Source organism: Pleurodeles waltl, chromosome 2_2 (genome assembly GCF_031143425.1).
Source record: "Pleurodeles waltl isolate 20211129_DDA chromosome 2_2, aPleWal1.hap1.20221129, whole genome shotgun sequence".
NCBI classification, from domain to species: domain Eukaryota; kingdom Metazoa; phylum Chordata; class Amphibia; order Caudata; family Salamandridae; genus Pleurodeles; species Pleurodeles waltl.
The window spans coordinates 69,974,632-69,990,916 of NC_090439.1; the positions used below are offsets into that span (position 1 = coordinate 69,974,632).

General features: G+C 45.7%; 1 long non-coding RNA gene across 1 annotated transcript in view; it reads left to right on the plus strand.

Moving 5' to 3' along the window:
* LOC138272982 (uncharacterized) overlaps positions 1 to 13,322 on the plus strand; it is a 113,329-nt gene extending 100,007 nt beyond the window's left edge. Inside the window, exons 4-5 of the long non-coding RNA XR_011200272.1 lie at positions 11,450 to 11,509; positions 12,707 to 13,322. This is a non-coding gene — a long non-coding RNA (uncharacterized lncRNA). The remainder of the gene's footprint in view (positions 1 to 11,449; positions 11,510 to 12,706) is intronic.
* The last annotated feature ends 2,963 nt before the right edge of the window (positions 13,323 to 16,285 follow it).

Genomic DNA, 16,285 nt, shown 5'->3' on the forward strand with positions numbered 1-16,285 from the left:
GAGAGGGCTCCATGCAGTGCAGACAGGGGCGTTTGTTGACGACACTGGAGTCGATGGGGCTGGCATTGGTGGACCGGGGCTACAGTGCGGGACGGTGCTTCGTGTACCTCACAAGCAGTGTCCACAGACCACGGAGCAGGCTGCAGTGCCGGTGTCAGAGTGGAACGTCGTCAGGGATGCCAAGACTGCGGTGTGAGCAAGGTGATGCGGAGTGCGAGGCCCACAGGTAAGAAGCAGCTCAGTGACGGCGTCAGGTGTCGTCGTTAATGAGACAAGGGTTGAGGTACAATGTGTGACACGGCTCCGTGTGGCATCATCAGGTCACGGTGCAGGCAGTGGCGTCATTGATGGCGTCACCATTATTTTTCTTCTGTTGCAGTTTCCAGTGCTGTAGGCAGATGAAGCTGAAGTCTTTGATATACCTGAGACTTCCAACACTACTCCAAGCCCTTGGAGCAACTTCAGAAACAGGATACACAGGAAAATCCAGTCTTTGTCCTCTTAAAGGCAGAAGCAGCAACTGCAGGCAAACCCACTAAAGCACACACAGCAAAGGGGTAGTACTCCTCCAGCTCTTCAGCTCTTCTCCTTGCAGAGATTCCTCTAGATCCAGAAGTGTTCTAAAAGTCTGGGGTTTTGGGTCTACTACTTATACCAGTTCTGGCCTTTGAAGTAGGCAAACTTCAAAGGAAAGTCTCTGTTGTTCATAGAATCCTGCCTTGCCCAGGCCTGGCTCCAAATGCACTCCAGGGGGTCAGTGACTGCAGTGTGTCAGGACAGGCACATCCCTTTCAGGTGTAAGTGTCAGCTCCCCCTCCCCACCCTAGACTGGGAGACTCATCAGGATGTGCAGGCTACACCTCTGCTCCCTTTGTGTCACTGTCTAGAAAGAATTCACAACAGCCCAGCTGTCAGCCTGACCCAGATGTGGAATACACAAGCAGGCAGAGGCACAGAATGGTTAGGCAAGAAAAAGCTCACTTTCTAAAGTGGAATTTTCAAACTGACAATCTAAAAAGCAACTTTACTGAAAGAGGTATTTTAAAACTGTGAGTTCAGAGACCCCAAACTCCAGATCTCTATCGGCTCCCAATGGGAAACTGCACTTAAAAGATATTTAAAGCCAGTCCCCATGTTAACCTATTAGAGTGATAGGCCTTGCAACAGTGAAAAATGAATTTGGCAGTATTTAACTCATCAGGACATGTAAAACACACCAGTACATGTCCTACCTTTTAAATACACCCATCTAAGGGGTGACTTACATGTAGTAATAGGAACGGTTTGGGCCCAGGTCGAATTGGCAGTGCAAGACTGCACACAGAGACACTGCAGTGGCAGGTCTGAGACATGTTTATAGGGCTACTCATGTGGGTGCTGCAATCAGTGCTGCAGGCCCACTAGTAGCATTTGATTTACAGGCCCTGGGCACACATAGTGCACTTTACTAGGGTCTTGTTAAGGAATCAAATATGCCAATCAAGGATAAACCAATCACCAATACAATTTACTTAGGGAGCACTTGCACTTTAGCACTGATCTGCAGTGGTAAAGTGCGTAGAGACAATAAATCAACAAAAACAAATCAGAAAAAATAGGAGGAAGAAGGTGAAAAGTTTGGGGATAACCCTGCAAAAAGGGCCACTTCCAACACAGTATTCTCCCAGCCTAAAGCCAGGGTAGGCCAATCAATACCTTGCTGGACTTCACTGCTTATGGCAATAGAAACTGGCCAATAGCCCACCACTGCAGGGGCTCTTGCCAGTTCTATGCTTTCTGAACCCAGGTGGATCCCTTGGTCAACACTCTCAGGGCCAACTGAACTAACCCTGGAAAATAGCCAATGAGGTTTAGGGTAGTGAATCTTCCACAGGAAGTGGTCACTGTAGTGGGTGTAGACACCCAAAGGTAAGTGTCCCATTGGACGTTACCAGGTTCCCTCTAAAACACCCACTAAATTCAGTATTTAGTGGACTACCCTAGACCAAGAAATCAGACTCATCAGGAAGAAAAGAAGACTGCACCAAGGAACCCAACAACATGAGAACAGAGGACCTGCTGCACCAGAAGAGGCTTCAAGACCCCTGCTTGCAGCACCAGAGTCCAGACAATTGCTGCTGCAAAGGAGCTGACCACTGGACTGACATCAAAAGACCTGGAGGACCTTCAGGCTTTGCAAATAGCCCAAGATCTCCCTCCTGAGTGGAGGCACCACTCAAGAACCAAAAGAAACCTGCAAAGAACCAGCAAACCGGTGAAGGTAACTTCACCGACCAGCCGATATCTCCGCAACTGAAAGTCTCAGCTGGACCTGACGACACACCAAGGACAGCCCAGACGAGACCTACAAGTGTGCCAACTTTGGTGGCACTGCACCCTCCCGTGGCCTAGTTGTGCCAATACCCCAGGTACTGGTCAGTGGATGTCGGACTACAGCAAAAACAGCTCTCCTAGAGCTGCAACTGTACCAGGAGGAAGCCCGAGTTGAGGGACTTCAGGAACACCCCGGACCTCCCACCAGAGTACCCTCATCATCCTGCAAAGTCCCTGGAAGAAGACTTACCTTCAGCTCCAAAGGGTTCCTTTGCGCACAGCCTCCAAGACCTCCAACTCACCCAAGACCTCCAACTCACCTGCATCTGGCCACCCTGAGCCCTGCATCACAGAACCAGCTGTGTACCACAGGTCCCTAACCCCTTGCGACCCCAGCAGCCCAAGGGGACCCTGAAGCACCACCTTTAAGTCTGCAAACCACCTCCTTTTCCAGGTGGCCCGTCCAAGTGGCCCTGTGCCTGTGCCAAGAGACTTTCCAGCTCCACTCCCACCGGAACCAGGAGCCACCCGAGGCTCTCCAACTAGCACAGTGTGTCCACCATCCTCATTGACCAGCCTGCAAAAGAAGAGACTGGTAACTCAACTGTGTGATTTTATATGCATTTTTACAGGTGGCCTTCCATTGAATCCTATGGTGTATATTTACACACAGAAGGACTAAGGGGCATATTTATACTCTGTTTGTGCCGAATTTGTGTCAAAATTCAGCGTAAACCTAACAACATATTTATACTTTGACACCGACCCCACGAATGCCAAAATTCCACTGTGTGTGTAATTTTCTGGATGCGTTTATGACATGCAAGGTAGGCGTTCCCATCCAAAAAATGACTTAAACACCCGTGTGCCATATTTATCCAACCGTGCAAAAATCCCGCACGTCTGGGAAGCGGATTTGGAAACCCTTCTGGGCCTCAGGGAACATGACATCATCCAGAGGTACAGACTAAACTGGCAAGCCATACAGCAGCTGCCGCGCCACATCGAGCCACAGTTGGCACCCAGCTTGCAGACAGCCCACATCATTTCACCAGAGACCAAGCTGCTAGCTGTCCTCCACATGTTGGCAAGTGGCTCTTTTCAAACCACTGGTACCCTGGTTGCCGGGATCTCACAGCCCTCATTCTCTGCCTTCCTACCCAAGGTACTGGATGCCATCATCTCCCTCACACCCTGCCACATCAGCTTCCCCAACACACAGCAGAAGCAGCAGGAGACCAAACAGGGCTTCTACCAAATCAACGGCTTCCCACACGTGCTTGGTGCCATTGACTGCACACATGTACAGATTGTGCCACCTGCTGCAACCAAGCATCTATACCGCAACAGGAAGCACACACACTCCATCAATGTGAAGGCCATTGTGGATCACCGGGGATTGATCACCAACATCGTGGCAAAGTATCCTGGGAGTGAACATGATTCATTCATCTTCCACCACTGCACCATCAATCAACACTTCCAGGATTGACGATATGGAAATGGCCTACTTGTTGGTAAGTACAGAAACCTACTTATATATACACAGCACAGCAACCCTGTAGGACACACAACGCATACACCACTACATTGACACGTGTCCAGGAAGACACTGAGGTTGTGATACTGCCAGTCATGTTTGAATACCTGACCCAATGGGATACACACATATGGACAAATGACAGATGCAATTAACAACAGATGCCACTCCAGAGACACAAGGGACCAATTCAAAACAACACAGTGACAATGACATGGCCTTAACTGGCAGTACAACTTGGAAGATTAATCTTCCAACATCACATCAATAACACTCAATCACACACCCTTCCAAGCAATACGTACAGTGTTAGGGGTGTGTAATGTGTTTAGCTGCAGGTCAAACACCATGAGACACATAGCATGATGACGATGACTCTAATGAATGGGACATGGAATCACTGAGGCAGTACCAACATCTCACATCACTCCTGGGGTGACATTGCCCGGTACCAATAAGCAAGTGGACTGTGCTAAGAACACATATTGATGTGACAATATTGCAAAGTGCACATTTCTTCACATACAGATTAAGACAATTACACATATACACCACAGATGTACAGGCATACGGACCTTCTGACAATTAAACCTTCACCCCCACAACCAAGTTAGCCACCTTACCTGGACCAGGTTCAGTAGTGTAGGTGCACTTTTGGATATGAGCCAACTTGGTGAAGGCACAAAAATAGGTTTGCATAGAACTTGTCACACATGCGATATTTGTGCATTGTCAATTGTCAACACTTCAGTGCTGCCAACTTATGGAGCTGTGTCGTACATTGTCACCTAGCCAAATCAAAGGCCCTCACTATTGTTTAATACATTCTATTGCATATGTTGAATTGGATGGGATGTCACCCCTAGTGAAGACACATGGACACTTCTTTCAGATGACATAAAGCATGGGAGTACACAATGTCCTGCAAGTGTACAAACATACCGCTGATATCCGGTCAATCAGCCAAACACAAGTTTAGATAATGAAACAACCCAATGCTGATGGTACATCCTAGAAGCCTAGAATTCCACACAATAACACAAACACAGATGAGTCACAGACAACACAAGATAGCAACTGCCATGCAAAGTGATAATCATGGTGCAAGCAACATCAAAACATTTTCACTAATTTTCTCTTTCAGCTGATCAGGGGTATGAGATCCACCCATGGATCATGACCCCATTTGTAAACCCAAGCACTGCAACAGAGCGTGCCTTTAATGAGGCACATCGGAGGACATGCACCATAGTAGAGAGGAATTTTGGCATCCTGAAGTCAAGATTCATATGCCTCGACATCACCGGAGGCAGCCTCTTATGTTCACCGGAAATGGTCTGCAAAGTAATTTTGACCTGTGCCATCCTGCACAATATATGTGTTAGAAGGAACATTCCCCTCTATGTACCAGACCCACAAATGCCTGAAGAGAAGGATGCTGTTCATCAACATGAGGGGGACCATCCAAACACTGCAGCAGGATTGCGTCGGAGACAATACATTGTACAAAACTTCTTTTAACTATAATCACCATCACCACTTTCTTACCATATGTCATTAAACACCTAATTTAATCACTAAATCATGGTCTGGGTAAATATTTATGCATCACATGATCTCTAGAATTCACAATCTGAGTTTAGCCTCATGGAGCAATTCAGTACTACAGATTAGGATACTGAAAAAGCCACATCACATTTGATGGGTATGAATGTACACCCAACTTCACACACAGTGTAAATTACATATATCGTGTTCATTTCACATTTGAAGGGCAATATCAGAGTATCACAGCAATGGCACCCATCCATGTTGGCAACATGGTTCATCGCAGCATATTGCACACAACTAAGACACCATCAATCACAAGTAAAAAACCTGCTTCACACATGAGGCAGTGGATGTGAAATTGCATTGGTAACGGGAATGTATGACCACACCCTTGACAGCAGTAAGTGTGACATCAGCTATCACTGCAAGGAGCATGTGTGACAAGTCAATGTAAGCCACAAATGGATAGCATGAGTGCCCCAGGTATGACAAGCATTTCTCACAAGACATGCCCTGTGCCTGCCATCCCAGGTTATAAGTTCTGCCACAGGCATGTATTCAGTCTCTCCCCACCCTTCTCTAGGTGGCCCTGTAACTGGACTATTTGTATCCTGATAATCCTTCATATACACACACACAGACTCACATTGACTCTAGTGTGCTTCCCTCTTTAGTATGGCATGCCATAGTCCTAGTTCATCTGTCTGCATGGACTTCAGGTCCGAAAATGCACTGCCTGGAAGTCTGTAGGACCTGTAATCACCTGTCCATTGCTTCCCATGTGAAAGGTACTGTTGGCCCTTTGAACTGGATTCACACCTACAGGACTTGTGAGAGACTGAAGCTGCACACACCTGCAAGCACTTCCATGCAGACCAGCCATTTGAGCCTGCACTGCCATTGCTGCTGCCTGGAACTGCTTAGAAGCTGCCATTTTATGTATATCCTTGTTGTGCATTGCCGTATAAACCACTTGTGTAACACAGCCCTTGGGTTATTGTGTAACGTTGCAGCCCACAGCACAAATCCAGTTTTTATTTTCCACAGTGTTGTTCCAGCTTTTCCCAGTCTGAGTCTGCTCACTGTGCATTTGCCTTGTTCATGTTAGTTCCTGACAAAGCGTGCATCCTGTTAGCCTGATTGGTTCCTATCTTTGTGTTACCATAGAGGTTCCCTGTGGCTACATTTCTCTCATAGTTGCTTTCTATGCCCTCACTTTCCTCCTTGGGTATTGTGTCTGGTAGGTCTACGATGAATCCACAAACATATTGTATAGTTTAATCAGTTTACATATGGTATCAAGTTCTGGGACATGTATTCAAATAGCCTAATCCCGGCCCTATCCCTTGCCTGGGTTTCATGTATGCATGAGTGACAAACAGTGACAGTGTACTATGGCTGTATGCATGGATTGGGTATGGTGCCTCCAGCACAACAAACAACGTTTACTAATGTGCATGAAAGGATAAAACACGTTTGTGCCCTGACGGTCCACACACAGATTCACATTGGCTGCAACCCAGTGGTGGTGCTTGCGTGGTGACTAGCTGTGAGATTAATCAGCACAGAGGCACTGATGTTTCCTGTTGCAGTGGGAATGTTAGACGCCACCATGTGTACAAATGTTGGGATGAAACCTGCCGGGTTTTATTTACTGATCCATTACATTTGTGAGCACACCAATGTTGCACTGTTGTCAGCCTCATAAAACTTCTGCTGTGCCATAGCTGGACTATCCCCATGTGTGTTGTTGTTTCCTCTTTGGCTTTCGGTCAATTCTGCTTTGAAGGAAACTCTGTTAGTGCAGGGAATGGATCCACAGACTCATGCGTAGACATATACGTAACAGTGACAACATGGAGGACAATAATGACACAGGGTACACATGGCCATGCACTTGAACTGGACACCTTTGTGCAATTACCCACTGAAAATATGTGAAGACATGCAGCTTGGTCTGCTGGTCCTCCACTGCCACACAAGAAACATAGGTCAATATATATGACTCAAACTGTGGAGTGACATTACATTTTTGGATTGTTTTTGGGACTCTGTGTCACAAACACTGTACCTACATAGCATTTGCAAATGACTGACTCATGGGTAGTATACAAACAAGTGACCAGGATGTGGTATCCAACATTCCTGTACATGTGACGGCTTACTCATTGCCATTATCAACCGTCTTCTAACTATCCTGTGCATAGTTTGACATGGGAGATGTATTGTCCCAAAAGTTATTGCAGTTCACACAGCATTAGATGCTACGTGTATGACAAACACATATCCTGACTAATTTCTACACTGAATAGTATCTGATGGTTATCCATATTTACAAAACATGCATAAAAGCACATTAATGAAAGCACGTCTTGTGACGTTCACACAGAGGCCCAACAAGAATTGAAATAGCCAATTCACAGACAATGAGTTAATGTATTAAGTTGCGTAGCCTTGCTATCCTATATTGATGCACAACCTGCTCAAACTGGTTAACACTAATTTTTATTCAAAAAGTTTGGGTATCTAATACGTCAGTGAAGAGTGCTCATCCGGTACAACAACATGAGTATTATGGTCCGCAGTAGTGTGGTCTGCCACATGTGCCCAAACACTGGAACCCACAATGCAGGTGCAAACAGCCTATCTCTGTACAGTTACAGCTTCCATGTACTTTAAAAATGAGAGAAAGGACACAAACTCAGTAAAAGACATATATTTTGACACAAACGCTTAAAAAAATAAACATATGCGTCAAACATTGCTGCATATGGGTTGAAAAATGACGCTTGCAGCCATTATACATCCATTGGCCCAGAACGGTAATTTCTACATTGTACCCCATGAAATTGGTTACCAATGAAAAATATTTGGAACTATGAATGTGGGGGAATTTTGAAGCATTTTCATAAAAAAAAATTGATGCACAGACCGTAAGCGTCATAACATTTTGACGCATCATAATAAAAACGCAACGCATTTGAGGCAGGAAGTGATGTAATAGGATATCCTGTTTACATAAATGGTACAGTGGGTGTACTTTCACTTTCACTTTGCAGATTGTGATTTTTCTAGACTGTGTGGCTGTGCTGAGAGTTTTGTCTGTCCAAATTGTGCTTTTGTCTCCATTGTGCCATCCTATTTGTCATCTGTTTTATTTGTAATTGTCTCAGTTGTTCATTGTGAGTGTGTTTTTGTCATATTTGGTGTCTAATTTTGTCTTTGTACTGTTGGGAGTGTGTAGTGGGTATTGTTAGTTTGGGGATAGTTGGGCTGTTTGTGGGTTACTTTACTTTCATTTTCCTCCCTCCTTTCCCTTTATTTCCTCTGTACCCTTTCCTTTTACCATTATTTTGGTCATGTTGGGTAGGCCACGTCTGGGGAGAATGGGTAAGGAGGAGCTGGGGACATTCATTTGGCTGGGGTGCCACTTCCTCCCCTTGATGATTGAGGCAGGTGAAGGGTGATACAGGGATATCACACGGAGGCGAGGAGGGTCAGGTGGTCCAAGGTGCTGTACCATCTGTGGAGGATTTTCAACACACCGCGCAACAACCACCAACTCAAGCACCGCTGGGCTGACCTTGTTGCCAGAGAGAAAGACCTGCTGGACCACCTGGTTGTATTGATTGGTAGCCCTGTTGTGAGTACAATTCAAAGTAATGTGCATATTTAAATGCTCTGTAGTGACAGTAGCAGATTTGTTGATATACTGCAGGCAATGTTTTTGGACATGTGGAATGCAAGTTAAACATACAGGCGGTCATTCTGACCCTGGCCAGGGCCGGGGACCGCGGGAGCACCGCCAACAGGCTGGCGGTGCTCCCAAGGGCATTCTGACCGTGGCGGTACTGCCGCGGTCAGAAACGGAAAACCAGCGGTCTCCCGCCGGTTTTCCGCTGCCCTGAGGAATCCTCCATGGCGGCGCAGCTTGCTGCGCCGCCATGGGGATTCCGACCCCCTCACTGCCAACAGGATGGCGGTGAGGGGTGTCCTGGGGCCCCTGGGGGCCCCTGCAGTGCCCATGCCAATGGCATGGGCACTGCAGGGGCCCCCGTAAGAGGGCCCCTAAAAGATTTTCAGTGTCTGCATTGCAGACACTGAAAATCGCAACGGGTGCTACTGCACCCATCACACCCTTCCCACTCCGCCGGCTCCATTCGGAGCCGGCTTCCTCGTGGGAAGGGGTTTCCCGCTGGGCTGGCGGGCAGCCTTCTGGCGGTCGCCCGCCAGCCCAGCGGGAAACACAGAATAACCGCGGCTGTCTTCTGACCGCGTAGCGGTATTCTGTTGGGGGAACTTTGGCGGGCGGCCTCCGCCGCCCGCCAAGGTTAGAATCACCCCCACAGTGTCCCTGAGTTATACAATACTTGCTACACATTACCATCATTTGTTGACGCAACAGCTGCACAAACTCACAAAACACAACCTGATCTTGAAAATTAGTGCTGCTTTCACGTCAATAGATGATGGGAATGCGGCTCAAACATATGTTTTATCCATGGTCTGTGAGTGAACCAGGAAAGAGATGTATTTCACAAGCTAATGAGCAAGGAATTAATGTGGTCCCCAATTATTTGGAATACATGTTTGAACTGTATTCCCAGGCCATACGTACAAAGTTCTTCCTAACCTCAGGTAATATCTTAGGCTGATAGTTTGACTTGGTTTGTGCCGCAATTAACTTAGAAATAGATGCCAAAGTAATGCACACTGGTTCATATCTAAATGTTTGGTGCTGCTTTCCATAGCTGTTGCGTAAAACATGAAGCAAATGCTACAAATTGAGGAATAAAAATATATCCCTGGCCCTCTGTTCATTGTTCCTGTGTGTTTTAAATTTCCTTGGGTACAATAGCTGGAACAGATCTGAAGCATTTGCCATCTGTGTTACTTTATAGCCATGCACGTCTCATAAGTTATTGGGTCATCATAGGATACCTGAAGTTGGTGAATGCATGGTCACAATGTATTACTTGCATGATGTTGTGCAAGGGACCCCTGACCAATTCCATCATACATATAAAGTCCCCAAATACTTTGCTACTTTACGTTTGGTACACCCCTGCTGATCTAGTGCAGCATATGTACAATAGCTAACTTCCCAGTATGAAGGCTATCACAGACATGGGTGTATGCTAAGATCAGAAGACCACCATTCCTGTGACTGCTGCCATTCCCAAGGTGCATACAAATTGAAACCTACATCATCATGATTGCCACAGTAGCACATTTGCTAAACCATGTTTCAATAATGGGACAGTGTCAGTTTGCTGTATACCCGCTGATCTCCCAACTTGGCTAATGTAAGATGATGAATGTGGCTAACTGTGAATTCCAATGCCCGATATGCGTACACAGGGCAATGAGTGACACATTTCAGGTGCAATGACTACACCTGTGCACATGCCTTCTGCCATGGATGACTGTCAGCATATATTTCTTTGTTGTATGATTTTACATAAATAGCCAATCCATGTTTAGCGTGAGATTGTCATCAAGTAACGCACAGGATCCCTGCCATTATTGTGTCATAGGGGGCATATGTGGCTCAGGGTACACTGTAAATGTAGCATATGTAACCTACACACAACACAGGCCCACATGTAAGGGACCATAGAAAGCATAAGAATTCATGAGCTTAACTCAACCCACATGACCATCACAGAGTAACTGATTGTCCCTTGATGCACAAGCCATAATACCTGAGTGACTGGTATTGCAGTGCACCATGAATGTGGCTTTGCATGTCTCTCATAACAACAAATGATGAAGTGGAGTACACTCTATAAATGAGTGTGCAACCAATTGAGGAATCATGTTTGTCACCACATGATAGTTAGAGCCACTGCATGTGTGCATATGTGTGTCTATCACTCACTAGAGTGACAGGGTCTTTACATGTTTGCAGTGGTAATTCGGTTGGATTGTCATCATGCCTGAGGGGCTGGACTTTCAGATATAATGTCACACACAGTCATTTTACTTCAAATTGTTGTACAGTGCACAGACATTGAGCACATTTCACCCTTCCATGCTTTACAGGTGGACCTACCCCCTACACAATTGGAGAAGTGGCTTGAATTGCGGACCCAGACATATCCAGTAAGTGTTGATATTTCAGTTCAGTGTTGTGTTTGCAGCTGTTGCATTATTGACTTCAGTGTGTTGGACACATAGCAAGGTATGAGGTGCTGGCACATGATTTGATATGTGACTTGACTGGAGTTTGACTTGTTTTTCCATATTTGAGTTGGACAATCAGTGGCGTAGAGTCATATTTCGGGATTGTAGAGCAGCCCTTTAGGCATGGCCATGTGAATAGGGTGACATTTGCTGTTACATTTCTTGTAATGAAAAATTTTGAGACAGCCATTTTCATGATTTAGTCAGCAAGTCATACCCTGAATCACACAGAGTAGGGATGCTGAAGTATTACCCACAGACTTGAGCCTCCTTGTTCACTAATGAACATGTTAGACTGTATGTTTGACTTCCTAGCAACATCTAGCTCCACATGTTGTGCTACGTTTATGTGGCACTTAAGTACAATGTCATAGGTGTGCATGCAGCTCATGCCTAGATGGGTGCTTGCATCTATGTGCTTGTTGTAGGACAGGTATTGGTGGTATCAAATGATGTTGACAATTATCCGCAATTAGGAACATAAATGTGGATGGGATTGTATAATGTTTCTGTCTATCCTAGTTGGACACCCTCCTTACCTGTGGTGGACTGACTAAACCCATGGACAGCTGTCCAAAGCTTCCTGGCTGTCCTTGATGTTTGAAAGTATGTGTTGCTTGTCCATCCCCCCTGAGGCACAGGCTTAGGGTTATGAAATATGTGTATCTCGGTGTGAGGATTCAAGTGTAGTACACAGACATGTAATTCTGAAATTCATTTGTTCCAACCTAGGATACCCACTCATGATTAGCAACTGCATACCATCCTGGCAATTCCATTTACAAATCACAGATCTTGTGGCCCTTGATTGTCATCCAGAAGATAGTCATTAGTTGGCCTGTCACATGTGGAGGACTTGCAGCATTTGTTATGTGATTAATGGCAGAACAATAATACTTAGAGCATTTAAGTAGGTTCACTTCTTTTTGAGCACTGCTGTGCTCTTAGATAGGACATGTGTAGGCTCCGTTGGCATGTACTTCCTCAGGGAGAATCTGTGATCTGTACTGTGATTTGGCCTGTTTAAGCTAAATTAGATGACTTTTTTGATTATCATCAAATCAAGCTGTATCACACAATGATGTTACTAATGTTTGGCTTTATCTTTTTTAACAGCAGCCAATATGGATGCCAACCAGATCCGCGAGTTCCAGAGGAGGGCAATGCGTTACCGCCACATTCTGGATGTTGAGTCTAGGTTCCGCCACATGGCACAGCGTTATCGCCATGAGAGAGCCACAGGGGTGTGGAGGACATTTGCCCAAGGGGCCCATTTGTGTCCACAACAGCCGCCAGCACCACCACTTCGACCCAAATGGCAGTAAGGATGACAGCCACCACTGCAGGTCCGTCAACATCCTCCGCTCCTGGACCACTGACAGCAGCCCCTGCACCTCCCCCTCCAAGCATGGCACCAGCAACTGCACAACCCTCCACAACTGGGACACAGACCAACCCTGCTGCAGTCATTGACAATGTGGAATTTCAAAACATGCAACGTGACATGCAACGGATGTTCCGCAGACTGGACAGGCTGCAGAAGAAGGTGTCCCAGATCAACAGGAGAGTGTGTGGCATAAAGAAGACACTGCGGAGGGCAAACTTGTGACATTGTGACCCTCACCCATGATTCCCTCCCCTCCCTCCTTTCCTGGTTCTTATATTTAGTGGGTTTAGGGGGCAGCTTAGTGTTAGGTTAGAATAGGCTGTTAGTTTAGTTAGTATAAGTGGGTTGGGGGTGGAGGGTATGATATTTTTACGTGTGTTTCTTTTGTGGGTGGGGGATGATGTTGGGGTTTTTGTGTATTAAAAAATACAAAAAAAATAGTAAAAAAAAAAAATATATATATAGATATATATATATATATATATATATATATATAATTGTTTAGGATAAGATAGTATGTGTTTAGGTTAGTATATGTTGTCCTCCATGTGTCCCATCATATAAGGAGGGTGGGGGGTGATGTTTAGAGTGGTTAGTTAAATGTGATAAGTAAGTTTAGCTTAGGGTAGTTCGGGCCAGTTGTGGGTAATGTGTAGTTAGGATAGGTTAGGTTAGTTAAGGTGTTTCCCCTAGTTTTAGCATCCTATTTTAACAGTTAAATAAATACCTAGGTACTCCTTTACAGTATGTGTCATATGCTTGGGGATCTGGGCCTTGGCATGGGTGAACACTGTCAATTTAGTATTTGCATTTGTGTTCCAACCTGCATCCAAATCCCAATTGAGCTGTCACATTGGCAGCTACACCAGAGCTACTTCGCTAGGAATCTGCCATCCATTGCACCCACCACTCAAGGTTACTATGGTTCCCAATGTTTAGTTAAGTTTGGATGTATGTTTCAGTCTGTCATACTTTGAGGCCAGATTTAGTATTGAGGACACTGGTACGTCTGCCTGCAGACTGATGTTCATGTGAACCCTGATAAGGTGAGTGATGGTATAATCTCATATAGTATAGTATACATAACTCACACCTATCATTTTTTACATTGTACTGCCAGGTTACTTATTTGTATGTACACTCCTACACATCCATTCCTGATGTATGGTGTGTGTGATGTAATTTTTCAGTCAAATGTCACATTCCTAAAGATTGTCTGGAAGAAAAATTTGAAGACATTGATTTTCTGCTTAGACATCCCTTGAAGCACACTTTTTCTGTCCAACACAGCATTATACTGTAATTTTTCTATTTACCTCAGAATTAACCATCAGGAAGGGCATATGATGGTACAATCCAGACCCAGTGCATAGTTATCAGCCCACAATCTTTCAAGGAAGTAGTATTGACATTCTATGGGCATTGACATGAGGCAAACATCACTAATCTCCCTTACGGTTGATGTGTCACATTACACAGAGACAAAGTGGTTGTGTAAGTGCTATTTATTTTAAAGTGCTGTAGTGCTATATTTACATAGTCCAGGATTGTGAGTCCATTAGTGTGAAGCATTCTATTGTGATACTACACAAGTGCAAAAGGACGTCATTGAACGTGCTGGGGTGAAGTGTCATACAGTGCAGAGGGACATGAATTGCCAATGAGGTAGTGAGAGACAATCACAGAGCATAGTGTCAAGGTAAACAGTGGGCTGGAGAACAGTGCTTGTGAGCAGCTGTTGCAAGACTGGCATGTTACAAAGCACAGGACCTTGGTTATAAGTGCCCATGTGGCATGGACTAGTGCTACTGGGTACTCTTACGGGTGAAGGCAATCTGTTCCACGTCTTCATCTTCTGATGTGTGTGTCGTCTCCTCTGCCCTTGGTGGTGGTGGGTTTGAAGGGGCAACACACACTTCAGTGTTTGAAGACGTGCAGTCAGAAATCCCGGTAGCTGCCAACTGTAGGGCTATTAAGGGCAGTACTGCAGCAAGGAGGAGCTGCTGGTTCTTAAGTATAGCAGCTACATCACTGTGGTAGGCAGCCAGGTCGGCCCTGAGGGGGTCAATATTGCATTTGTGCACGCATTGAAAGGTTTGGTGTTGGAGGTGTTGTGTCAACTTCCTTACTGCTGTGCTAATTTTCTTCACACTTTGTTGACGTTCTTGCAAGATAGATGTTCACCCTTGCATGGTTGATGCCTTTTCTGCAGATGACATCATGCACAAGCTAGGCTGGCTGCCATATTTTGCATACCCACCCCCACCTCCTTGGCCAGCTCCCGCTGTGCTCCAACTACAGTCTTCTCAAAGCTGGTGCCAGTGTCGTCTGAGTTCTCAGCTGGGTTGGAGCTGGCAGGTCGTACTATTGGGGTGGTGGGGGGGTCCTCTGTGATGGCTGCTACTTCTGTGCCCCTCCTTGCAACTGAAGGTGGGGTCTGGAGGGTTCCAAGGACATCTTGGAGGGTCTGCTGGCTGATGTTTGTCAGCTCGTCATCCATGTCATCAGGGAAGTCCAGGACAGACATATCCCCAGGAGAGCCTTCGTACTCTGCAATGAGATATTGTACAATTAGTGTGTCTCTGTTGTGGCATTTGTAACATGACGTGCCTGACTTCCTATTAGTTGCACATTGTGATCTTGGGTCCTGTTCATTGTTCCTGTCATTAATATAGGCATTCTCCCAGGCCTATGCCCCACCTGCATGTCACATGCAGTGTGGGCAGTTTGGGGAATTATCTGCGTCACATCCTATAGGTGTAGGTTCTGCCCAAATTGTATGTTACCATCTTATTGTACACCTCAACGCTAGGTCTACTTCCATTCTCATGTTGTGGCCTTGCACTGGCTGTGGGTGTTCTGATGGCACTTGTACCACTCTTAACACTCTGGAACTGCCCAAGTCTCAGATATTTCACATCCAGCTATATGTTACTGAGACCTAGCATATACTATGTATAGCATTGGCATGGCACAATACATATGTCAGCATTGGTAGTGTGTAATGTTGATGTTGGGGAATGTGTGCTACTTAGGATTGCACTGATGGTCCTGGCAGTGTTCCATTTCCTCTTCTGAGTGTGCGGGTGTGTTTCACTAGCCGGAAACATATGTCCTCCCCCTCAATGCTGTTGTCTGAGCAGTATGACAGTTGGGATTTTGCATGGTGTCATTGCAGCTATTTTGACCCAGGCACAGGGTGCCCCCTGACGTGTGCAGCATGGGCATGATATTACTGCTGTGTACCTCATAATGTTTATGACAGTGTCTGATGTTTGTAGCAACTATGGACATTAGCATTTGACTGG